The sequence below is a fragment of the Canis aureus genome, chromosome 1 (genome assembly GCF_053574225.1).
Source record: "Canis aureus isolate CA01 chromosome 1, VMU_Caureus_v.1.0, whole genome shotgun sequence".
Lineage (NCBI taxonomy): Eukaryota > Metazoa > Chordata > Mammalia > Carnivora > Canidae > Canis > Canis aureus.
The window spans coordinates 27,854,773-27,882,235 of NC_135611.1; the positions used below are offsets into that span (position 1 = coordinate 27,854,773).

General features: G+C 36.1%; 1 long non-coding RNA gene across 7 annotated transcripts in view; it reads right to left on the reverse strand.

Moving 5' to 3' along the window:
- The window catches only part of LOC144311410 (uncharacterized), a 107,480-nt gene that overhangs the window by 15,869 nt on the left and 64,148 nt on the right, over positions 1 to 27,463 (reverse strand). For 3 of the 7 annotated variants that reach the window (XR_013376958.1, XR_013376957.1, XR_013376968.1), the window contains 2 exons: positions 15,930 to 16,080; positions 14,056 to 14,178 (listed from right to left, as the gene is read on the reverse strand). This is a non-coding gene — a long non-coding RNA (uncharacterized LOC144311410). Of the gene's footprint in view, positions 1 to 1,584; positions 1,988 to 6,249; positions 6,327 to 11,570; positions 11,652 to 14,055; positions 14,179 to 15,728; positions 15,839 to 15,929; positions 16,081 to 27,405; positions 27,421 to 27,463 lie in introns of those variants that run through there. The other 4 variants (XR_013376960.1, XR_013376959.1, XR_013376965.1 and 1 more) reach the window with 4 other exon arrangements.

Consider the following 27,463-nt stretch of genomic DNA (forward strand, 5'->3'; position numbering starts at 1 on the left):
GTGCCTCTTAGTCCCCTTTACCAGTTCTGCTCATCCCTTGCCAGGCCCCCTCTGGCAACCACCAGTTTGTTTCTGTATTTATGAGTCTGTTTGTTGTTTGCTCTTTGTTCTGTTTTTGATTCTACAAATAAGTGAAATCATATGGTATTTGCCTTTCTCTGACTTATTTCACTCAGCAAGGTACCCTCTATGTCCATTCATGTTGTAACAAATGGCAAAGTTTTATTCTATTTTTTCTATTGATTCCATTGTACATACCTACACCCTATACATATACATATGTATACATTGTACATATATACACCCTGTTTCTCCATTCATCTACCCATGGATATTTGGGACGCTTCTCTATCTTAGATATTGTAAATAATGCTGCAATAAACATAGAGGTGCATTTATCTTTTCAAATTAGTGTTTTATTTTTCTTTGGGTGAATGTGTTAGATTTTATTCAGTTTACTGGTTGCTGTACAGTCTCTTCTATTGCAAGCAATGCTGCAAGCAGCATCCTTTTGCATATGCAATTTTGTTTTTGTACTGTAACCAAAGGCCAGATTCTGAGACAGGTTTTCTTGACTTAAAAAGTAAACGTATCTGTAATGTTGATAGATATTTCCAATCTCCCTTCCTTAAGAGTTGTAATATTTTATTCTCCTCCAGTAATGTGTAAGAGTATCTGTTTCTCTATAACCTTGTCAAGTGAGTGTGCATCAAACATTTGGATTTGGCAAATTCAATAGAGGACAAATGTTATCTTGATTTTAATATTCAACCTCTTATCATGAGTATGACAATATATTGTCACATCTATAAGGGACATTTAAATTTATTTTTTCTGTGAACTTTTTGTTTATGTCCTCTTTTTATGGCTAAATAATATTCCACTACATATTTTATATATATAAATAAAAAATATATATCATATCTTTATCCACTCATCAATCAATGGACACTTAAGCTGCTTCTATATCTCAGTTATTGTAAATAGTGCTGTTACAAAGATAGAAGCGTCAAATATCTTTATATTTGCAGAAATGATTTATGGAGTTTCTCCTTAAACATCATTAAATTTGACAAATTATATTAATTTATTTCCTGATGTTGAGTAATCATGGAGCAAAACTAACTTGGTTATGATGGTGACTTTTTTAATGTATTGTTAGATTCTGATTATAATCATATGTGATATTGATCTATAGTTTTTTTATGTTAAACTTTAAATTAGATTTTGGTATCAATGCTATATTTGCTTCATATAAAGATTCTGCTTTGGACAATCTCAATAGCATTTAAATTATCTGCTCTTTAAAGTTTTAATAAAATTCTCCTTTGAACCTGGCCTCACCCCATATGTTTTATTTTCTAGCCAGTAAAGGAATCAATATTGGCTGTTGTTTAGCATAAAGTTTTGTTTCTTGCCAAAGCGAATTTGCAGAAACAGATATCAGTAAAGTCAAAGTAATGAAAGCCAAATATAAAGAGCAAATCTAGAAAGTGGTAAGAGGGGAAAAGAACACTTTACATGTGAGAGAACTATTTAATTCAATTAATAGTCAATATCTTTGAGAAACTATGGAGGCCAGCAGAGAGTACAACATCTATTTATTTTAGTTGTAATATATTTGACATATAACATTGTGTAAATTTAGTGTGTACAATATGTTAATTTGATATATTTGTATAATGGAGCATGATTGCCATTGTAGTGATAATTAGCACCTCTATCACATTATGTAATTATCAATTCTTGCTAGGAGACTAGAACTTAATTATTCCAACCAATTAATATAATGAGACAACATCTTTAAAGTGCTGAAAGAAAAAAAGAAAAGTTTCAACCCAAAATTCCATATACTTTATTAATGGAGAAATAAAGACATTCTCAAATGAAGAGAAATTAAGTAAGAATACATAGTCCAAGTAGATCTTCACAGCAAGAAACCCTTGAGGCTGGAGTTCTGAAGGAAAAAATGATAAGTGATGGAAACCTGGATCCACAAATAAGAATGAAGAACATCAGAAATGGTCACAGAAGAGCATCAGTCTGAGTAAACAGAAAAGACTTGATTTTTGCTTTTTCATCTTAATTTCTTTATAATCAATATCACTGTTTAAAGCAAAATATATCATTATCTTATGTGGTTTGTAACCACATACTATATATAATAACTGAATATATATAATAACTATATATAATATAGTTGTAATATATATAATAACTATAATATAAAGGATCAGAATATGTCAATATGGACCTTGTATAGTTGTACATTTTCTATATTTTATATGAAGCTTTAATGCATAAATGTATGTGAACTCTGACAAATTAGGGATATATATATTGCAATCCCTAGAACAACCACGAACATGAATAATGCAAAGATGTACAGCTAAAAAGCCAATAAGAAAAATAAAATGTGGGACGCCTGAGTGGCTCAGCGGTTGAGTGCCTGCCTTCAGCCCAGGGCATGATCCTAGAGTCCCAGGATCAAGTCCCACATCGGGCTCCCTGTAGGGAGCCTGCTTCTCTCTCTGCCTATGTCTCTGCCTCTGTGTGTGTGTGTCTCTCTCATGAATAAATAAATAAAATCTTAAAAAAGAAAAAAAAGTGTAATTCTGAAAAATAAGAAAAATCAGGAAGAGGGAACAGAGGAACAAAATACAGAAAAGACAAATAGAAAACAAATAATAAAATGGCACATCCAATTACAAACATATTAATAAATAAAGCACTTCAATTACAATATACAGACAGAATGGATTTTAAAAAAAGCATGACCCAAACATATACTATCTGGAAGAGCTGCACTTTAAATATAAAGACAGAAGTGGATTGAAATTGAATAGATCAAAAGGAAAAGTACCATGAAAACAGAGATATAAGAAGGCTGCAGTGGCTATCTTAAAATAAGATTTTTTCAGAATAATTCTATATTTATTATTATTGTAGCTATAAACTGTCTTCTTATAGTCAGAGGTTGTTCTGTGCTATAAAACAAGATGGCTTATGATTAAACTTAGCTAAAATTTAGTACAGGAAAGAAATAACAATGACAAATCAGAAAAAATAAAAGGACCATAATAAATAATAATATAACACTGAAAATAAAATTTTCTTTTAAAAAGAAAAGATAAAGATAAAATCTTTTTTATCTTTTTAAAAGATAAAATAAAATTGGCAACGCTTTAGCTACATTAGCTAAGAAAAATTAGAGAAGCTTCAAAAACCAAAATGGCTGCATTACTCAGCCATTAGAAATGACAAATACCCACCATTTGCTTCGACATGGATGGAACTGGAGGGTATTATGCTGAGTGACATAAGTCGATTGGAGAAGGACAAACATTATATGGTCTCATTCATTTGGGGAATATAAAAATTAGTGAAAGGGAATAAAGGGTAAAGGAGAGAAAATGAGTGAAAATATCAGTGAGGGTGACAAAACATCATGAGGGACTCCTAACTCTGGGAAACGAATAAGGGGTCGTGGAAAGGGAGGTGGGCGGGGGGTGGGGGTGACTGAGTGACGGGCACTGAAGGGGGCACTTGGCGGGATGAGCACTGGGTGTTATCCTATATGTCGGCAAATTGAACTCCAATTTAAAAAAAAACACCACCACCAGAATGAGAAATGGAAGAGAAAACAATACAGCAGATAACCATAGAAATACATAGAGTGATAACAGGTCACTATAAATAAATATATACTAACAGTAAGATTCTTAGAAAAAAAAAAACCCAGATAATTCTTAAAAATTTACAAGTTACTAAGATTGAATCATGAATCTTGGATCCAGGAAATAGGAAATCTTAGATGAATAACAAGAATGGAAGTTGAATTAGGAATTAAAAATCTGCCAGCACAGAAAAACCCAAGACCACGTGGTTTCATTGGTGGATTCTACCAAATATCTAAAAAAATTAATGACAACCTTTATCAAAATCTTGCAAATAATGGAATAGAAGGAACGCATCCAAAATTAAAATAAGATTTTAAAAAGACTTAAAGAGGGCAGCCGGGGTGGCTCAGTGGTTTAGCGCCTGCCTTCGGCCCAGGGTGTGATCCTGGAGGCCCAGGATCGAGTCCCACATCGGGCTCCCAGCATGGAGCATGCTTCTCCCTCTGCCTGTGTCTCTGACTCTCTCTCTCTCTGTGTGTCTCTCATTAATAAATAAATAAAATCTTTAAAAAATAAAAAAAAGACTTAAAGAATGTCACCAGAGATAAGAAGGACATTACATAATAATAAATCAGCCAATTCATCAGAAACATGTAAGAGTAATAAATGTTTATGTGCCTGATATCAAAATTTGCAAATACTGTAGACAAAAATTATAATTCCCCAGTCATCGTTGGAGATTTTAATACTCCTCTCTGAAAATTTTTTTTCAAAACCTAGACAATATAAAGTCAGAAACATACAGAAGATTTTTATAAAACTATCAACACCTTGACCTAATTGACATTTATAGATCCCTACAGCAGATATTTTAAAGAATATATGAGATGAATCCTTTCAAATGTAATATGGCATAGTACATTTGTCAAGGTGGAGAATATATCCAGCCACAAACAAGTTCTATTCAGATTTTCAAAATGATGAAATCATACCAAATATGACAGAATTAAGTTAGAAACCAATAGTCATAAGGTATCTAGAAAAACTCCAAATATTAGGAAATTAAACATTTTAATAAGACATTAATTAAAGAAAATAATCACACGGAAGTTAGAAAATATTTGGAACTAAGTGATAATGGAAATGTAATACATCAAAATTTGTGGTTGATAGCTAAAGCAGTGCTTAGAGGGAAATTTATCACTTTTAATACTTTTTTAGAAAAGACAAGACCTAAAAATCAAAGATCTGCATTCCAATCTTATGAAATTAGGAAAAGAAGCAAATAAGCAGAAGAAAGGAAATCATAAAGATAAAAGCAAAAAATCAATCAAATATAAATTAAACAGAAGAAAAAAGTGTCTCTTTGAAAAGATTAATATAATTTATAAAAATTAATACAATTTATAAATATATGAAACAATGTGTATAACTACAACTTATAAAAAATATAAAATTGTATACGAGATACAAATTGCCAATATCATAACCACGGGGCATGATTTTATATTCTACAATTATTAAAAATGCAAAACAAGACTACAATGAGATATCACTTCACATGTTAGAATGGCTACCATCAAAGTAGATAAGAGATGACAAGTGTTGGTGAGGATATGGAGAAAAGAAAACTCTTGTGTTCTATTGGTAGGAATGTAAATTAGTGTGACCACTATGGAAAACAATTGGGAAGTTCCTAAAAAAATTAAAAATAGAGCTACCAGATGACCCAATAATCCCCTTCTGGGTATAGAAATAAAACAACTATCCAAAAGAAATAAAACAACTATCTTAAAAAGCTATCTTACCTCCCTGTTTATTGTGGCATTTTTTTTACAATAGCCAAGACATGGAAAAAACCTAAGTACCCACTTATGGATGAATGGACAAAGGAAATATAGTGTGTATATAGTGTGTATAAATATATATATGTATATATATACACAATGGAATATTATTTAGTGACAAAAAGAAGGAAATCCTGCTATTTGTGATGATAACATGGGATGTATCTTGAAGGTATCATACTAAGTGAAATAAGTCAGACAGAGAAAAACAAATACTGTATGACCTCACTTATATGTGGAATCTAAAAAATCCAAATTTATAGAAACAAAACAAATTGGTGGTTGCCAGAGGTGGGAGGTAGGGGTGGGATGGGAGTAATGTGGGAAGGCAATCAAAAGTTACAAACTTCCAATTACTTTTTTAAAAAAGATTTTATTTATTCATGAGAGACTGACAGAGAGAGAGAGAGAGAGACTGAGAGACAGAGAGAGACAGAGAGAGAGAGGCAGAGACACAGGCAGAGGGAGAAGCAGGCTCCATGCAGGGAGCCCGACGTGGGACTCGACCTGGGTCTCCAGGATCGCGCCCTGGGCCGACAGCGGCGCTAAACCTCTGAGCCACCCGGGCTGCCCCAAACTTCCAATTATAAGATGAAAAGGTTCTGGAGATACAATGTACAGCAAGGTTACTACAGTTAACCATGTTCTACTGTATATTTCAAAGATGCTGGATGTGTAGATATTAAAAGTTTTAATCACACACAAACACATACAAACTATAACTTTATGAGGTAATGGATGTTAACTGAACTTGTGGTAATTATTTTGCAATATATACTTACATCAAATCATTATGTTGTACATCTTAAACTAATACAATGTTATATGTCAGTTATATCTTAGTAAAACTGGAAAATATCTGAAATAAATAAATGAATAAAAATAGTCATACTTTAAAAGATTATAAGACAGCGTTATGCACAGCTTATGCCAATAACTATGACAATCTAAATGAAATAAAAAATATTCCTAAGAGAGGCGTGTGGGTGGCTCAGGCAGTTAAGTATCTGATTCTTGGTCTCAGCTCAGGTCATGATCTCAGCGTCCTAGGATCAAGCCCTGTATTGGGCTCCATGCTCACTGAGGAGTCTGTTTGAGATTCTCTCCTTCTCCTTTTGCCCTTCCCCCTGCTGGTGCAAATGTGCTCTCCCTCTCTCTCTCAAATAAATAAATCTTAAAAAAATTCTTAAGAAACACAAATTACCACACCTGATCCAAAAAAGAAATCGAGAATTTAAATATCTCTGTATTAGCTACAGAAACTAAATTCAAAATTAAAAACTTTTGCACAAAGAAAACTTTAGACCAGAGGTCTTCACTAGTCATTCTTATTAAATGTTTAAGGAAGAAATAAGACTATCTTAAACAAATTCTTTTAGAAAACAGAGGAAAACGCTCAATAGTTAACAAGGTTAGCATTATACTGACACTAAAAGACATCACTTTGATATGCCATGTGAACAGAAATGCTAAATTCTTTAACATAATTTTGCCAAATTAAATCCAGAAATATGTAAAAAGGATCATACTTTATGACCAAATGAGGTTGAACTTTTGAAAATAAATTAATATATTTCACCACTAACAGTGTAAAGACAAAAAATCCAATTATTTCAATTGATGCAGAAAAAGCACTTCATGAAATTTCGGTACCAATTATGAAAAATACTGTTTTCCTAAACTTGATTTAATATCTATGCATACTTACAGATCACATCATATTCAGTATGAAAACAGAATGGTTTCTCTTAAGATAAAAAGAAGATAAGGATGTCTGACTACTTTCACTGTGTCTATTCATCATTTCACTTGAGTCTTCACCAAGGTAATAAGGAAGAAAAACTAATAAAAAAAGCATACAGATTGGAAAAGGAGAAGCAACGTTCTCTTTATATATAAAATGATGTGTATATAGAAAATTTTGAAGAATCTACGAAAAGTTTCTGGAACTAGTAAATGAATCTGATAAAATTGCATGATACAAGTTCAATAAACCAACTCTATTGTGTTTCTACATACTAACAATGAACAATTGAATTTTTAAAACTATTTAATTTAAGATTTGCATAAGAATAGTTTGGGATAAATTTACTAAAAGATGCGTAAGATCTCTACACTAAAAACTACACCACCTTGCTATGAGAAATAAAAGCAGATCTAAATAAAAGGAGAGATATACATATTCATGGATTAGGAGATTTAAGATCACTAAGATGGCAATTCTCCCTAAATTGATTATACATTCTAGACAATACACATCAAGGTCCCAATAGGCTTGTTTGAAGAACTTAAAAATCTGCTTCTACAATTTACAAGGAGAAGCAAAGGTATAGAAGAACAATAATAGTTTTGAAAATGAAGAGCTAAGTTGGAGGCCTTACACTATCCAATTTCAAGTTTTACTGTAAAGCTATAGTATTTGAGACAGTATGGAAATGGTTTAAAAATAAACAGTTACATCAATGGAATAGAATCAAGAAATAGAGCCACACCCACAATTTCAATAAAAGTGCCAAGGTAATTCAATATGGGAAGGATAGTCTCCTACACAAAATATGCTGAAACAATTGTATATCTCTATAGGCTTTTTAAAAATTAACTTTGACATTTGCCTCAAATTATAAGCAAAAATGAACTCAAAATAGATCATACATCGGGATGCCTGGGTGGTTCAGGGGTTGAGTGTCTGCCTTTGGCTCAGGGCATGATGCCGGGATCCTGGAATGGAGTACCACATTGGGCTCCCTGCGTGGGGCCTGCTTCTCCTTCTGCCTGTGTCTCTGCCTCTTTATCTGTGTCTCTCGTGAATAAATAAATAAAATCTTTTTAAAAAATAGATAACAGGGATACCTGGGTGGCTCAGTGGTTGGGCACCTGCCTTGGGCTCAGGTCGTGATTCCGGCATCGGGGATCGAGTCCCGCATTGGGCTTCCCGCAGGGAGCCTGCTTCCCCCTCTGCCTATGTCTCTGCCTCTCTCTCAGTCTGTGTCTCTCATGAATAAATAAATATATCTTTTTAAAAAATAGATCATAGATCTTAATATAAAAGCAATAAGACTCATAAACACATAGAAGAAAAATATTTGTGATACTGAGCTAATCAAAGATTTTTTAAAAGATTTTTTAAGTAAGTCACAGAAAGTCCCAATTATAAAAGGCAGCACTGATAAATGGATCCTAACAAAATTAAAACTGAATACCCTTAGAAAGACACAATGAGAGAAATTAAAAGGCAAGCTGCAGATTGAGAGAAAATATTTGCCAAGCATATGTCTATCAAAGGGCTTGTGCCCAGAATCTATGGAGAATTCTTGTGATCCAATAGTAAGTGATCCCAATGAAAAATTTGGCAAAGATTGATTTGAACAAATTCTTTTTGTTTGTTTGTTTTATTCTATTTTGTTTTCGACAGACAGTGAGAGAGCACAAGTGGACGGAGAGGGAGAAGCAGGCTTCCCACTGAGCAGGTAGCCCAACGTAGGGCTCCATCCTAGGACCCTGGGATCATGACCTGAGCTGAAGGCAGACACCCAACTGACTGAGCCACCCAGGTGTCCCTGAAGAAATTCTTCACATAAGCAGAGACACAGATGACAAGTAAGCATAAGAAAATGTACTCAACATCTTTAATCATCAGGGAATGCGAATTAAAACCACAGTGGTATCCTACCACATACCCTTTAGGATAGCTAAAATTAAAAGACTGGCAATAGCAAGTGCTGGTGAGGAAATGTGGAACCATTGGACTCTCATGCAGTTTTACTGGACCTACAAACCATTACAGTATGTTTGGAAAACAGTATGGTAGCATTCTTGAAGTTTACACATAAATTTATCATCTGATTCAACAATCCCATTCATGGATATTGAAGTGATAAATTAAAGATATGTCCACATAGAGACCCTTATATGAATATTAGAGCAGCATTATTCACAGAAGTTGAAACAACTGAATTCCAATTGATGAGTCCACATTATGAAATACTCAGCACTATCATGGAACACAGTATCAATATACATAGCCTGAATGAGCCTGAAAACATCATGTTAAGGGAAATAAGTCACACCAAAATGCTATATATAGTATGATTCTTTTATATAAAATTCTAGAAAAAACAAAATTCTAGTGTCAGAAAGAACAGTAATTTCTGAAACCAAGAATTGAAGGAAGACATGAACTTCAAAGAAGCAAGAGGGACTCTTTGAGGGGGATAAACAGTGTATATTTTTATTTGGATGATGATTATATGATTATATAGAATTGCCAAACTTATCAAACTGTGCAATTAAAAGGGGTGCATTTATTTTATGTAAATTACATGTCCATAAAGCAAGGATGGGGTGGAGGAACTTCAAACTGAATTATATTAAAAGTATATCATCAAAATTTGTGGGTTTAAACTAAATAAGTTCTTGAGGGAAATTTAAAGCTTTAAAGTCTTACATAAAAAAAAAGGTTTTAAGTCAATAATCCAAATTTTTGTCTTAGAAAAAGAGCAAATTAAGCCTCAAGAGGAAAGGAAATACTAAAGAGCATAAATATATAAAGTAGAAAACAATACAGAAAACTTTACAAGCTCAAATTCGATTCTCTGAAAAGATTCTTAAAAATTGATGAAGTCCAAGCAAGACGGAAAAAGAAAAATACAATGAACCAAAGCTATGACTGAAAGAGAGAATATTCCTGAGATCCATCAGCCATTACAAGGATCCTAAGAGAATACCATAAATAACTTTATGTCAATATATTTAACATCTTAGATAAAAGCTAGCCAGGTGAAACAGTAGTGGAGACTATCCTGCAGAAGGAGCAGCTCGTGCACAGACGAAAATGTGGCTCTGTCTGGAATGGCATGTAATTTTGACAGGAAGGTGGAATGCAAAGGAATGAAAAGTCGGACTGGAGAGTTCCGTGGAGGTTGACTCACGCTTGGTCCTGCAAGCTGCGTTCAGGTCTCTGAATTTTATCCTGGGACCTTAACATATATGTGTTTTGGAAAGATCTAGGCAGCAGGATTAGGGAGAAAGGGAGAGTCAAGCTTCTATTGCAGTTATGCTGGCAAAACAGAATGGGTGCCTGAAGCAAGATGCCGCAGCAGAGAAAGAGGAGAAAGGTGAAGAGAACCAAGTTGGCCTCCCCATCTACCTCCCAAGTAGTTTCTTACTTTCCTCTGCTGGTGCAGAAGAAGGTGTAAGGGGCATCAGCGAGTCGCAGGCTTGGACTGACATAGCTGATGGTGCTTCCTGAGAGGAGAGACCAGAGGAGCAGGGCTATGTGATGCTCCTTCCTTCCCTTGGATAGAACCTCAAGCGTGTGCACTTCATCTGCTCCTAACAAGGATGTGATGCTCAGTGGGTATCCACATCGTTATTTCACATGTAATTCTGTCATGCTTCAACAGGAATATACCATACTCTTGTCTACTTCTTTGGTCAGACAATTATCCACCCAGGAATAATTCTGATATGAATTTGCAAATTAAGTTTGATGGACAGATGAAATTGACTGATTCTCTAACCAAAAGCATCTTCCCTGGCCAAATGAATTCTGTTAGTTGAGCTATGTATTTTTAAGAGCAAGAAAATATGCATGCACAAAAAGCCCTGTCCCTTTTTCTTTTTTTTCCTTTCTTTTTCTTTTCTATTTTTTTTTAAAAAAGATTTTATGTATTTACTTGAGCAAGAGAGAAAGAGATAGAGAGCAGGAGCAGTGGGAAGGGGCAGAGGGAGAAGCAGACCCCCAGCTGAGCATGGAGCCCAACATGGGTCTCAATCTCAGGACCTGGAGACCATGATGTGAGCTGAAAGCAGATGCTTGGCCAACTGAGCCAGCCAGGCACCCCTCTTCTTTTCTTTCCATTCTTTTTCTTTCTTCTTTTTGATCTTCATCTCTTTTCTTCTCTTTCCTCCCACTATCCCTCAATTTCTCCTCCCAATTCCCTCTCTTTCTTTGTTAATCTGAGAGAAAAATTTCTCCAAACTGGAACTCTTATCATTGATTGGTTTTAGCACAAACATGAGCTCTAAAATCTGGAGTCAGGTAGACATGTGATACTGAGCTTGACATTTCCATGGGGAGTTCCATCAAATATCTCCTTCTTACCAGCTCCTGCTCTTCACATGACCCACAGTTTAACTTCTGCAGAGATTACATTCTCTCCCCCAGGTGATATGCAGATACAACCTCATGGAAAGAAGTTTAAAAATAATTGTAAGCTCATTAGACATGGCAGGATCCAGAGGAGAGGGAGCCGAATGGATGAGGGGAGAGTGGATTCAGGAGATGAGAAAGGGCACATGTTTCCACTTACAAGTAAGGGCTTTAAAACTGTGCCAAACAAAGCTGCTGGTGGATCAACGTAGAGCAAGCACATGAGCACACACCACTGCATTGGACTTTGACAAAACAGTTTGGCTGAAGCAATAAAACAATTTTAAGGTAACCTTTGTGGGGACTTTCAATCATTGCTCCATTGCAATCAACACATGATATACAAGGCTGATGAAAAGAGCAATGTGCTGGGAAGCCGGCCATGAACTCAAATTATGGGTTTTCCATTGACTTGCTATGAGAATTAAAAAGACTTTTTAATTCGCCCGACCTTCAATGTCCTGAGCCATCAAAAAATAAAACAATACTTGCTACCTCACAAGATTTTATGAGAATATACTGAGATCTATCTTGTGAAAAATTCCCCAGTATAAATTATTTCTATTACCATTATTATTGAGAAACAATGTTCAGACAGAGAGTATTTAATTTTAGAAAAGCAAGGCACAAAAAAAATAATTTGTGGCAAAGAAAATTCTTCTGTATAAAATGCTGACCTCCTCCTAAAATCTGACATAAGATAGTGAGCATTTTAATACTCAGTGGAGACCATTACTACAATAAAATCTTCCTGCACAGCTAATTTTTGGTTTGGTTTTTGTGGAATAACCATCACATGGAGTATCAGTTAATGGAATAAAAGCTGGAACTATGAAAATAGATTTTAGTTTTTTTAAAAAAAAATATTGCAAAAGTCATTTTGGCAGTGGAATGAACTTCTTGGCAGATATGATAGTAATAGCCCTTTGCTGTAATGGAATTATAAGACGCATTTAAAAATTTTAGCTTTGGAGGGGAATTCATTTTTGTTTTTTTCAGCATGTATTTAATTGCTGAAAACAATATTACCTAATTTCATTTCAGCTTCTGTAACAACTAAGCAAAAATCATGATACTTATGTAAATTTATGTAAATAAGATACAGAAGGTCATTGGGAATCAAGACCTCTTTATGCTTTCATCACCAAATTGGAGCTGTAGCTCCAATTCTGGTAATGAATTTGGACAACTCTCAAGTTTCAGTTTTTGCTAATAAAGGCTACTAAAATAAACCCAAAACCTCTGAGTAAATTCAGTACATCCTAGAACATGGCCTCCAGGCAGGCAAATCTGGTTCACTGGGGATGATGATTTGATCAATGATAAGTGAACAATTACAGTCCATATAACTAGACCCTGAACATAGTCATATTCAAATATTTAATGGAATAAATATTAAAACATTCCTTTCTAATAATGATGACTAGATCTCAGAAACAGAAATAGATAGCTAGGGTTTAGTTTCTTTAAAATTCATATGCAGAGATGTAGGTTATATTTTCCATAAGACATAGCAACCTACTTAATGTTAAACTCGCTAGAGAGATTAGTGTCTAACTTGACAATTAAAATGCAGACACACAGGCACGCACACAAAGAGTGTACTGCAGCTGCTGCCCTTTGTCACTTAGCTAGTTAGAGCAGAGGACAGTTAGCTCCACACCACTCTGCTGAACTGAATCTGGCTTTCTGTAGGAAATACCACAGTTATGATCTTTACAATGAAGAGCTCAAAAGCAGGGAAATTAGTTGTTTTGTCTACTTCATATTGCCATCTTCTGATCAGCATTGCACATTTAATAATAATAAGAGAATTATGACCATGTTAGGGGCAAGATAGTTTTATTACATCTATTGTTATGGGAAAACTTAATTTAACCATCGTGAAAAGAGACACAGCAGCACATGAACAAAGCCTGGACAAAAGAACACAGGAAAAGGAAAAACAGTTGGTGCTGCAGTAATGCGGCTGGGAGTGAATTTCATTTTTGTACATTTTGTTGTTGTTTTTAATGTTTTTTGTATCTTTAAACCCCTAATAGAGTAAGTAGAAAGTGCCTTTCAACCTAGGATATATACACAGAGAATTTTTAGTTATGGAAGCATAAACTCGTCTTGTTTAATTTTGTACCAGCTGTGAAAGAAATGTTAACACAAATGATACATAAAAAAAGTTGTGTTTGGGGAGTAGGTGGTTAGTTTAATCTGAGAACAATTTATTTTTGAGCATTACCTTCATCCATTTCTATAAAAGCCTCATGGTAGGAACACACAATCTAAATTCTTTGCTTCAGCAGATTTGTCAGGATGGAAGGAGACAGTTATGTTTTAATCATGAGATCACATTATTCTAAGAACTTGAAAACGATATATTTGATTTTCTTTAAGAATCTCCTATAATTGAGGGTTATTTTAATAGCTTGATAACTTGCCTTACCAATTCTGGGCTCTCACTCTCCATTCCTCTTGCCTCCCGATGTAGCAATACAGGATACATCTTCTCGAGTCCTCTTTCCTCATGAATGCTCTCCTGCTAAACACTTGGGTGACTTCCCAGTGCCTGTAGAACACTTTTGATAATTGGTTTTTTCCCCCAAAAGCTTTCTATAATTTGTTCCTGCAAAAACTATACAACCTTCTCTTCTAGATTTCCAACAAAAAACTTCAATTTCTCCTACTTGAAAATCTTCCCACAACTTCCTGCTTCCTTAAAAACTACCCTGTCTTCCACTTTAATTTCTGGACCATCCAACATGAGTCTTACCAGAGAATCACAACCCAAATTGATAGTTCTTATTTCTGAATTTCATGAAAATGTGTACACTTTTATCACCATATAAGCATAAATAGCCTTGGATTATTTTTAAAAAATTAGTATGTGTTTTCTTATTACTTTTTTTTACCAGATCAATGTTCCTTAAAACATCTGCTTTTTTATTACATTTATATTGTATCTTTCTAACAGCTATTATTTCCCAAGAGTTGTTAAATTGTAATAATGTGGCCTAAGTAGACACTCAGTGAATGCACTTTGAATGAATGAAGGTGAAGATACTGTAGCCAACTAGCAAGAAGGATTCTGGCTTCAACTTTGCTCTATTTTAATCATAATGATGTTGGCCAAGTCAGTTACTATTTTTGGTTCTCCTTTTTTTCATCCCTGAGAGGAGCCAGGTGTAAGAGCTAATCTTTATTCAGGCCCGTCTCACTTCTAGTGACTATCTGCATAACTCTATCGCCAAGCCTTGTCTTACTCAGCTGACTCACCTTACTCACATGGGAGCATTCAAATAGCTGGAACAAATTTAGGGAATAGGTATGAAGACACTGACCTCAGGGACTCTGACAGTCTGGCTGTGTGGCCAAGGTAACAGGCACTCTGGGACCGAGCCAGAGATCAGAGTTGGAGGTGAAGTTTATAAAACAGATATAGGGACTTTAAGCTCGAGGGAGAGAGACAAGATTGAATTCTTTGGTGCAAGCTCTTCTGAACTTTGGTACAAGCCAAAGTTCAGACTTTAAGCTGCCTGGCTGCTTGGAGAGTGCCAGAGGTCAAGATCCATCAGAGGCTAAGGTGGGGGTGTGGTTATAGGGTGGGGGTGTAGGTGATACAGTTGAGGCTGCTTCTTAAGACCCAGAGATCCCAGCTGCCCTGACTCATGCATACTCTCGGAAGAATAAAGTCTGAGGGCCTGGGCATGCAGGACTCAAGCCCAAGCTGGCCTAAGGAGTCAGGGCAAGAATGGAGTTCAGAGCCAGCCCAAGCAGGCCCTGCCTTGACACCAGTGAGGGCCACCGGCCACAGCCACAGAGGCCTGAGCTTGCATCATGACTTGAGTTTACAGATAATGATTAGCAGGTGAGCAGCAAGATTCTGCTAATGCTGGAGAAGGCAAGGCCCTTCATATCCTTAGAGAGCTTTACTACTTTTACCAGAGGCCAGGAAGGCACAACCGTCCCCCAAATTCCTTTACAGAGCTGTTATCTGGCAACAGGGATGTGCCAAGGGTGTGTGAGGTACAGTCCCAACAACTGCCAGGGCATCTTCAGCTAAGTTCTGGCTAAGCATTCCTTCCAGGGGCAGGGCGTCTCTGGTGATGATGGGCTCACCTGCTCAGCTAGCCGGTGGGCACACGCACACTAATGTGAATCAATGACCACCAAGGGTGCCCCGTAGTCTCCCTCTCCTGGTGACCCTCCCCTGCTGCCTGTGGGGAACTCTGGAATGGAAGAAATGGAGACACTGAGGGGGTGGAGAATGTGGCAGGGATCCTAACTTTTTGCTTAAGGAAGCTCTTAATGAGTACCCACCTGCCTTCAGGGAACAAAACATAATTCACTTTAATCTTTCAAATGCAGTGCTCATGACCAAATCCTGCCACCAACAATCTGTGTCCCAATGCGTTCTTCAGCAACAGCATTTTCCTGTGGACTCAGTTTCAGAAGTTCTTTCCTACAGAATCTGTTGAAGATGACAAAGAATCCAGATACTTACTGACCACATTTTATTTCTTTAGTGAGCAATTATGACATTTCTTGAGCTATTTAAATATGTTCTCTGAGTCAGGTAAAGGAGATCGTCATAGTTAACCAACAAGTCATTCTTGGGTACTTAACAATATCCTAAGCACTTAATCATACTTAAAAGTGACTATTAATGAAGCTTATAAACCATTTGCAACTCTGAAAGTGAATTTCTCTGTAGGCTTAGAGAGTATTAAGCCATTTAGATTTTACCACACAAATATTATTCATGCTTTAATTCCTGAGAAAAGAGATTCAGAAAATCAGGTTAATACTCAGTTGTCTTTTGCTAAGTTTCGCAAATACTTACTCCATCTGGGAAGCCCTGAGCTTAGGTTAAATGTTCCTGAAGTCATTCCCAAACTTCGTAACCATTAGTGACCAGTTTTTAATGATTATTAAAGAAAATGAGAATGCAAATCAAAGACATTAAAGAATAGCTTTGCTAGAATGCTGGCATTTTAGGCAAATAGGTTTTTTCTTTTTTCTCAAGAATTACTGATACATAGGAAAATGAATCAAAAGACAACCTATCCAAGATCTATAAAGAACTTATTAAACTCAACAGCAAAGAAACAAACAATCCAATCATGAAATGGGCAAAAGACATGAACAGAAATCTCACAGAGGAAGACATAGACATGGCCAACACGCACATGAGAAAATGCTCCACATCACTTGCCATCAGGGAAATACAAATCAAAACCACAATGAGATACCACCTCATGCCAGTGAAAATAGCGAAAATTAACAAGACAGGAAACAACAAATGTTGGAGGGGATGTGGAGAAAGGGGAACCCTCCTGCACTGTTGGTGGGAATGTGAACTGGTGCAGCCACTCTGGAAAACTGTGTGGAGGCTCCTCAAAGGGTTAAAAATAGAGCTGCCCTATGACCCAGCAATTGCCCTGCTGGGGATTTACCCCAAAGATACAGATCCAGTGAAACGCCAGGACACCTCACCCCAATGTTTCTAGCAGCAATGTCCACAATAGCCAAACTGTGGAAGGAGCCTCAGTGTCCATTGAGAGATGAATGGATAAAGAAGATGTGGTCTATGTATACAATGGAATATTACTCAGCCATTAGAAACGACAAATACCCACTTTGCTTCAATGTGGAGGGACCTGGAGGGTATTATGCTGAGTGAAGTAAGTCAATCGGAAAAGGACAAACATTATATGGTCTCATTCATTTGGGGAATATAAAAATTAGTGAAAGGGAATAAAGGGAAGGGAGAGAGAATGACTGAAAATATCAGTGAGGGTGACAAAACATGCGAGACACCTAACTCTGGGAAATGAACAAGGGGTAGTGGAAGGAGAAGTGGGCGGGGGGTTGGGGAGACTGGGTGATGGGCAATGAGGGGGGCACTTGGTGGGATGAGCACTGGGTGATATGCTATATGTTGGCAAATTGAACTCCAATAAAAAAAAATTAAAAAAAAAAAGAAAGAAACAGGAGACAATGATGGTTAAGAATGAAAAAAAACCTATTTCATTTTAGTGGTGTTTTGTTTTTAAAAAGGAAGAGGATTAAAATAAAGCACCTTCTCACCTGTTTCTTTTAAAGGTTTATTTATTTATTTTAGAGAGAGCGAGAGTGTGTGTATGTGTGCTCGTGAGCAGGGGCGGGGCAGAGAGTGGGAGACCAGCAGACTCCTGGAGGACCCGGGAGCCCGACAATGACAGGGGTCCCTCCCCGGACCCTGAGGTCACCACCTGAGCCAAAACTAAGAGTTGAGCACTTAACAGACTGAGCCACCCAGGCACCCCCACCTTCTCATCAGTTTTTAAAAAAAAAGACTGAATGGTAGAACCCATTTAACAAACATAGCAACACATTAAAGCCTTCAAGATGGTAGTGAGGAGCAGGTAAACAAAGAACAAAAGAGGATCAAGTGGAAAGAGGACAGACTAGGAATGTGATCCACAGTTCCTCAAGATGTGACAAATACTTTTTTTTAAAAATAAGCAATGCTTTGGAGCAAGGGTTGGCAAACTTTTCCTATAAAGGGCCAGATAGTAACTGTTTTGTATTTTGCAGACCATATAACCTTCTGTTTCATATTGTGGTTTCTTTCTTTCTTTCTTTTTCTTTCTTTCTTTCTTTCTTTCTTTCTTTCTTTCTTTCTTTCTTTCTTTCTTTCTTTCTTTCTTTCTTTTCTTTCTTTTTTTGAACAACCCTTTGAAAATATTTAAGACATTCTTCTCTCATACTTGTACAAGAACAGACAGTGAGCTAAATTTGACTCACAGTTGGTATAGTTTGCTGACTCCTGCTCTAGATTTCAGAGTAGGACAAATGTTGGCCAGAATCTTATGTAAAATTAAAAAATAATTATAAAATAAATAATCTAATAATATAAATAATAAAACAATATTTTATATAAATAATAAGTAGTGATTTCATGGAGATTGGCAAATAAAAGAGTTCTTGACATTTTTTTAATGGAGAAAGGTATACAATTCCACTTCTTAGAAAGTGGAAATCAACATGCAAAATTTCACTTTCCCAAAATAAAGGATCCTCTTTCAAGGAATGCCTTTCTATCTGGTGACCTTTCACTAGGCCAGCTCAGAAGGCTTTGAAAAGCTTGTGTATTTCCAATAAAATCATCCCTGAGTACCGCCTCTGCAGGCAGGGTACTTTCTGCAGCTTCTGTCAAAGCCTTCTAATCTGAAGTATTGATTTCCTAAACTGGACTCTGAGGGCACACTCTAGAGGTCATTCAAGTTCTCCCCCAAATATTTAAGTTTTTGTATTTTCATTCCTAAAGATAATAAAAATAATTGATCATTTGGGTAATCACTGTCAAAATGAGAATGGTCATAGGAGTCCAGTGCCCACTGAATTCTGGCTAATAGGAGTAAGAATGAAGAACAATGATATTATAGCAGTATTGTACCAAAACCCAAAAGCTACAGGTCAGATACCTTTTTAATACTATATGTGTGTGTGTGTGTGTGTGCGCGCATTTTATATATAGTATAATACAAAATCTTAATACATATATATATATATATATATACACAAAAATCTTAATAATAGGCTCTTTTGAGTAATATTTCATAGAACAAATTTTGGAAGCTCAATAATTCAGATCAATCATTGTTGAAATTTACTGCAATTAATGGAACTTGACTAAACTTAAGCTACCACTCTCACCACTCTTCCTTATACTATCAAATGTTCTTTTTTTTTTTTTTTACTATCAAATGTTCTGAAGAAATGGTGAGTACTTGCTCATTGCATGACTTTTCAAAATTTAGCTTTATTTTCTTTATCTAAACATTGTATGTGATTATAACAGTGCAAAAAGATGTTTGTTTAATTCCTAGCCTTTTTATAACTGAATTTGGTAGCATTAAGGAATACACATATTTTCAAAGTATGAAAGTCGGTTCAAATTAGATGACTTATTTTGCACTTTTATTTTTTATTTTTTATATTTTTAAAATTTTATTTATTCATTCATGAGAGACACAGAGAGGCAGAGACATAGGCAGAGGGAGAAGCAGGCTCTATGCAGGGAGCCCAATGTGGGACTCGATCCCAGGACCCCGGGATCATGCCCTGAGCTGAAGGCAGACGCTCAACCGCTGAGCCACCCAGGCATCCCTATTTTGCACTTTTAATGGTAACAAGTATTTATGTAATTATTACTTAGCTTAAACATAACTTAGTAGCTGACTGCATTCATATGCTATGCAGGATTTCTAGTTAAAATATCAATATACCAGAAAGTATTTTGAATATGTGGATCTCTAGTTTACTTGTCTTTCTTTTTTCTTAAGATTTTATTTGTTTATTCATGAGAGACACAGAAAGAGGCAGAGACATAGACAGAGGGAGAAGCAGACTCCTCGCAGGGAGCCCGATGCAGGACTCGATCCCAGGACCCTGGGATCACGCCCTGAGCCAAAGGCAGACGCTCAGCAACTGAGCCAGCCATGTGCCCCAAGGGAAGAATATTTAAATAGCTTTTTCAGATAATTATGGATATTCTTCTTTGATACTATGTCAAAACTCCACAAGAGATAGTTTCTTAAAGATTAGTTGCAACGTGAAGTCAGAAATTATATTAATGCATAGCTATATTAAAATTCACTCATCTAAAAAAATTCATTCATATATCTGGCACCTTAAGCATTTTACTCATGGCTTTTGTAATATTAAGTATTGGTCACCTGGAAAATTTGGTTCAAGAATTACACAGGTCTGGGATCCCTGGGTGGCGCAGCGGTTTGGCGCCTGCCTTTGGCCCAGGGCGCGATCCTGGAGACCCGGAATCGAATCCCACGTCGGGCTCCTGGTGCGTGGAGCTTGCTTCTCCCTCTGCCTGTGTCTCTGCCTCTCTCTCTCTCTCTCTCACTGTGATGCCTATCATAAATAAATAAAAATTTAAAAAAAAGAATTATACAGGTCTTATAAATGATCATACATACCTTTATACGCTATCAAGAAAATGACATCTGTTAACATCATCACTAATCTCGTCAGAACAAAAAACTATGTGAGTTTTGGAAAGTTGTCAAACTCAAAATGGCAGCTACAAATTTTGCAAAATTCTAATTTTCACTTGAAAGTTCAAATTTTATCATTCACAACAAATACTGCCAAGTCTTTTTTTGAAATGACAGACATACTTTGTTCATTTTCAAGAAAATGTCTGCCAGATGCCAAAGTCTGAAGAGCCATAGTTTGTCTGCCAGTTGTTCTTTCAAGTACAAATAGTGTTCCTTTTAAAAAATGGCTAGTTCAGTGTGCAAGTAATCTCCCAGGTGTTTTTCCTTGAGACAACTCACACTGCAGTAGGCAGTATTAGTGTGTTCCCGTACTTCTATCGTATCAGACAGAACATTGTCTCAAAGGTTGAGATTTAATAAAGTGAATAATGTTTATTCATGTAGGACTTTCTTAAATAAGACTGGCTCTTTTTCCTGTTTTAAATATGAACGTATGGCAGTACATACCTGCTGCAATGACAAATGGCATAGTTTGTCACCACCTCTCTGCATCGGGGGAAGGTACCCACCACTGTATTTGCACCAGCTTTGGTGCAAATGTCCAACAGTGAGAAAAGCAGATCCTAGTGTATGGATTCCATAGACCATCTAGTAGGATCTTGGAGACTTCTAGGGATCTGTAGATCATACTTGGAGAATTGCTATTTTCTACCATGGGGAAATAAAAATTACAAATTAGGAAGGAGAAGAAATAAAAAGTAGAAAATATTGAAATACTGAGAACTCTTGAAATTCCTTTCTTCCCAGATATTTATTCAAGCACCTGAAATTTCTTTCTTTCTAGAAATTTCATTTAATTCACTCATGCAACAGACATCAATTGAGTGCTTTCTGTGTCCTGGCTCTGAGCTATATTTTCGAGACACAGAGGTGAATCAGAGTTCTCTGACTGGAAGTAAATTACAATCTAGAAGGGGTAAATGTGATAAGTAAACAAATTCATCCTAAAGGGCATTACTGGTTCTATAGTAAAAGTATAATATAAGAAAGGGAATGGATAACTCAACCTGAGGATGATGAGTAAAAGTTTTGAAGAAGTGGTGCAAGTTGAATTTCGTTGGTGTAGGTACCCAGCTGGCCGGCAGGGGCAGACTGGGAAGAGTAAACTGAGGGCCAAAGGCAGTGAGGCTGGAGTGGTAGAAACTACAGGTCACAGAGGCTCATGAGGCATTTGCAGGAATTCTGTGAACATCCAGGAGCCACAACCAGATTGAGGAATAATAAGATTACATTTGAGATTTAGAAAGATTACTTAAAACACAAATGATGTGTCAGAGAAAAGACAAGGGTCTCTTGCAGGACTATTGCTGCCCTTCAAATGATAGATGGCCCAAGCCTTGTTTCCTTTAGCTGTTTTCTTGCAGAATTCTTCAAGCAGGAAGTGACACTGAACTCCATGCTCACAAAGACCTCAAACACAGGAGACACACGTCAAACTCTCCTAAGGGCTCTCTTACCCTGCTCCACCTTGGTGATGGAGCTTCTGCAGCTCAACAAATATCAACCAGCTATGGAGCTGCTTGTCCCTCCTCTCCCCACTCCAATCCTTATCAGGCATTGTGGTGGTTAATTGTGTCAATTTGGAGGGTGTTTTTGGATGTGATTAACATTTAAATTGGTGAACTTTGATAAGCTGATTGCTCTTCATAACATAGGTAGGCTGCATCTAATTAGCTGAAGGCCTGAATAGAACAAAATTACCAGTCTCCCTGAGCAAAAGGAAATTCTCTAGAAGACTGCCTCCAAAGTCCATGTGCACCATCAGCTTTCCTGAGTCGCTAGCCTCCTAGCCCACCACTAGAGAACTTAGCTAATGCAACTATTATCTTGGGGGTTGCCTGTACTTGGCATGGGTTCCTTGATGGAATAACAGCACCTCCTATTTTTATTTTATTTTATATTTATTCTATTTTAGCATGACCACATTTTCCTCTGACATCTTGGTCCCAACATGGCTGTTCAGTTACTTCGGCTTTTAGTATTTCTAACATGGATTTACCCAGTATGTCTCCTTAGAATGTAAGTTACTTATTCCCTATTTTTCTCATCGTTCAATTTTTAAGTTGAACTAAATCAAGTGGAAAAGTTCCATTTAATAAGCCTTTTTAAAACCTGATATCTTACCTAGAAAAAATAAGATATTTTAGATAATTGTTTATGTGGGCTCTTTGGTTGCAAAGAAGAGATTTACTTATGCTATCTTAAGAGACAGGAACAGAGTATCATGCTCTGTGGAATGACACCCATGGAAATAAGGAAAACAGGAATCTTGACCAGCTTTCTTCTTCAAACATTTAGAATCTAAATCAGAATCTAAAAGAAGCCTCACAACCAAGAATCACAAGAACAGAAGTTTCCTGTGAAGACTAAAACAAGTTTATGTTCTGAAAAGTGAGTCAGGATTCTACATGGTTCTAATGACTGTATTATTCCCTTGCCTTCTCTCAAGTATTCTCTGTGTAGGTATATTCTACTACCATCTAGCTCATTTTCATAAGATAACTTGTTCAAAGTCTCAAGAGAGAGCATCAGATTGTCTAATTAATCACCATCATTCTTAGATGCCAGAGCTTTTGCTGTCAGACCACCACAGAGGCTGTCGGTCTAAGATTGGCCGCCTTTGAGTTAGGCATACACCCTAGTCCAAATTTTTATAAAAGATTTTATTTGCTTGCTTATTTATTTATTTATTTATTTATTTCTGAGGAAAGGACAGAGGGAGAGGGAAAGAGAGAATCTCAGACTCTTCGATGAGCATGGATCTGATGCAAGGCTCCATTTCACAAGCTTAAGATCATGATCTGAACCTAAATCAAGAGTTGGACACTTAATTAAATGAGCCACCCAGGTGCCCCCACCCTGGTCCAATTGTCTATGGGTAGCACACTGATGTGGAATAAAAAATGGCCACCTAGAGTAACTTCCTCAGCAGAAACTGTGGATTTAGCAGTCTCCATCTGAAGAGATCATAAGCATGGCATGGCAGCCATGTCAAGGTTTGATGTGTTCTATAAATTGACCATTTTAATAGATACAATCAACTTTAGAGAACCTTAGGCAAAAGAATGAAGGAATCCTCTATCTCCTCTCTGGGGAATAATTTATCTCTTCATGCTTTCTTTCTCTCCTCTGTTCTATTCCATCCTTCTCCTCATGTTCAGTGCTCTGACCAGAGTTCCAGATGCCATTGCCGTACCTTCACCTTCCTAGCTTCACAGTACACCTCTTGTCTTCCATCTCCTTTGTTTGCCCAGAATCCTGCTTTCTGTGATGCTAATCAATGAATGCCTAATGAATCCATGAAAATGTTATCAGCTAGAGCTAATGAGAGTATGAAGTGGATACTCCTGAAACTGGGGGCAGGCCAATGTAAGAATTGAAGACCAGGAAATCTCAAATGGGGGTGTGGTGCTCCACAGAGGAAAAAGAGCTACATGTAATGCCATATAAATAGCCCCTTAGTCCACCCACATGTCGAGTGTGCCCAGATTGGGTGCAGCGGAACCTAAAAAGTTAGCAAAGAACTATAAAATTGTTTGTGTTCTTGTTCATGAAGTAATTAGAAAGTTGGTAACTTCATCATTCATTATAAGTCACTCATTAAGTCAATTATTTTGTTCTAGTATATTACTGCATATCTAAAAACAATCCAATGGATATCTTACTTTTAGGCCCATTCTTTTCCCTTCTCACCTATTGTAAATTATATGAAATTAAAATAAATAATTGTTTCATTGATCTATTAACATTTAATAGAAACATTCAATGAAATGCTAAAACAAATAAAAAGAACACCAACTATTTGATCATGACCATGATTTTTCAGATGCATATATTATGTGTGTACAATAGATAAGCTGGTAGTGCTGTTGAAAATTAGTATGATGGTTATTTTAAATTTAGATCTTTACACACTTGTCTCTAGATTTGAAGTTACTGTAAACAGAATAAGAGTTTGTCTTCTCTGTCCTTTGCAGAATTTGAGAGTGATGGAGGGGGAATAATTATGTGTGTGACAAAGGTGGGGGCTGTTATGCTACCCCACACAGCTTTACCAAATTTTCCTATTCAGGGAAACTCAAAAGGAAAAGAACAGTAACTATTAATGAAACTCTCCATGACTTGTGCTTTTTGTAAGGAGATTATAGATTCTCTGATTAAGAAAGCAAACTTTTCATTTACTTTTTAATTTAAAAAAATAGGTAGATAATAGTATGGGGATTTTTTAATATAATAATTATATTATACAAGTTTGGATTTGAATTCCATATTTACCAGACATGAAGAAGTTATTACAACTTCCTGACCTTGGTTTCTTCACATGTCAGATTGGGATATACTTGTCCTGTATGGTTGATATGGAATTAGAGATAATAGTGTCTGTCAAGTGCCCGGCACATGGCAAGTGGTCTTGGTATTGTTATTTGGAGAAGTGATATGGTAAACTGTTTACACTGAAAAGATATTCACATTCTCTGAGTTGGATGTTGCTTGAAAGCCTTCTTTCCTGCCTGGTGGCTGACTTTCCCTTTTCTTATTGTTCTAAGAATATTTCTCCATTTGGCCCATTGTAAATAGTAACAATTGTTTAGTTGTTCTATCAGAAGAGAGAAGCCTTCCTGGAGCCTGGCTGACAGAGCTCCCTGTCTGATCTGTCTAACAGCTTTGGAGCTGGAGACAAAGCACAGGGCTCTCACTTCCTCCTCTAGGAAGAGAACCATGTCCCCAACCAAAATAGATCCTCATAGTCTTGCAAACACCACCCAGAATAAATACAAAGGAAATGAGGGCAAAAATCTACTTTGGAGAATATTGAGACAGAATTTTTCCCAAAATAAAGTTTTTCAAGGCTTGTAGGAAGCAGTAATGGGTATTACAGCACATGAATCATTGTTGTGTCAATTCCAGATTATAGATTAGTAATATGCTATGTGCAGAATGGTTCTATTTTGACTGCTTGAACATGTATACATATATATATATATTACATCTAGAGAAATATGCTGATGTGGCTGCATTTATAAACAAGGATAGCTTGGTCAAAAATCAGCTTGTACCTAGTACTAACTCACCCATGGAGTTCAATATAAAATTGGTTAAGATCTTGGCATTAAAAAGAATAATAAACTTCAACTCTTTCTTGTCCATAATAAAGCTTGAAATTAAACCACATGATGGGGACACCTGGGTTGCTCAGTTGTTGGGCACCTGCCTTCAGCTTAGCTCATGATCCTGGGATCCAGGATCGAGTCTCATATCGGGTTCCCTGTGAGGAGCCTGCTTCTTCCTCTGCCTGTGTCTCTGCCTCTCTCTCTCTCAGTCTGTGTCTCATGAATAAATAAATAAATCTTAAAAAAAAAAAAAGACCACATGATGCTTTCTGTATCTTCATACATTTTAAAATTAAAGCTGGATGCAAATGCAAATTAGTGATAAAGGTTAGGGTAATGGGGGGAGAGATGCCAATGTTAAACATTGCATTATAAGAATAATAAGTATTTAACTTTTCAGTTAAATTATTGTTAAACTCAATTTTTTCCTACTCAAATAAGATAATGATCTTTATCAGTCATAAATCTGAGAGCTTTATTCCCTAATTGGCTAATTTTCCTATTGTCTGGACTTTAGACAATATTTAAAGCTGAAAAAAATGCTAATTTTAATATAAATTCAAGGTCAATGCATTGATAATATTATTTGACAAAATTTGAAGCATGTCAGATCATGTAAGTTCCAGACGTAAAAACTCCATTTGCCTAAAAATGTCGTATTTCTTCATTCATGAAAAAAAAAAAAACAACTTATAAGAGGGTAGCATCATGGCCTACTGTGATATTATGAAATATCTGGAGAAGAGAAACATCTACTATAGTTCTATTATAGTTTTGTTTCAGAAGCAAGGGGAAATATTTCATTGAACAGATATCAAAACCCACTATAAAGCTACTAGAATCAAAGCAGAATCAAAACAGACAGATCCATGGAAAAGAATAGTGTTCAGAAGTGGATCCAAGTATCTGGGAGTAGATGTCATTGGAAAGGATGCATAATATTAATTATACATACAATTCAAAGTAAATATAAGTGGGATTGGAATAATTGGCCATATATAAAGAAAATAATGTCAACCCCTGTCTTATATTCAAAAGTAGTTCCAGACATATTGAGAAACTAATATAAAACAAGGAACATTATTAGAGAAAAATTAGGAAAATATTTGTATAGGATTGGGGAAGCTTTCTTTAACAAGATGAAAAATTGAAGGTAAATAACTGAATAGTTTTTAAAAATTACCCATACTATAGATTGCTGTGTAGCTTGTTTACAAAGGAAAAAAATGGGAAGAGTCAATTAAATAAATATGTGTAACTTTCGTGTAGATGACCTTCCAAGAGAAAATATTTACAACACATATAAAACAATGGCTTAATATACCTGTTACACAAGGAGCTCTTGAATTAATTTTAAAAATGATAGCAGTGAACAAGCAATTCACAGCAGAGGAAATACAAAGGGCCAATAAGCCTAAGAAAAGATGTTTGACATTCACATCAGTAATGAGGGAATAAATATAGAAACACCTGGTCATCATTTAGAGGTGAAGGGGCAGTGTTCCTGCCTGCTTGATTTAACTTCAAACAAGCCCTGGTATCCAGCATTGGTAAGGCTTGGGGGTAGTCATTACTCACGAATGCTAGGGGAAGTCCAGTCCAAAACTGCTTCAATCCAAAAGTAATCTGCCAACATAGCTTAATATATAAAAATGCAAAGAAATTTTGGTCACATTCTCAG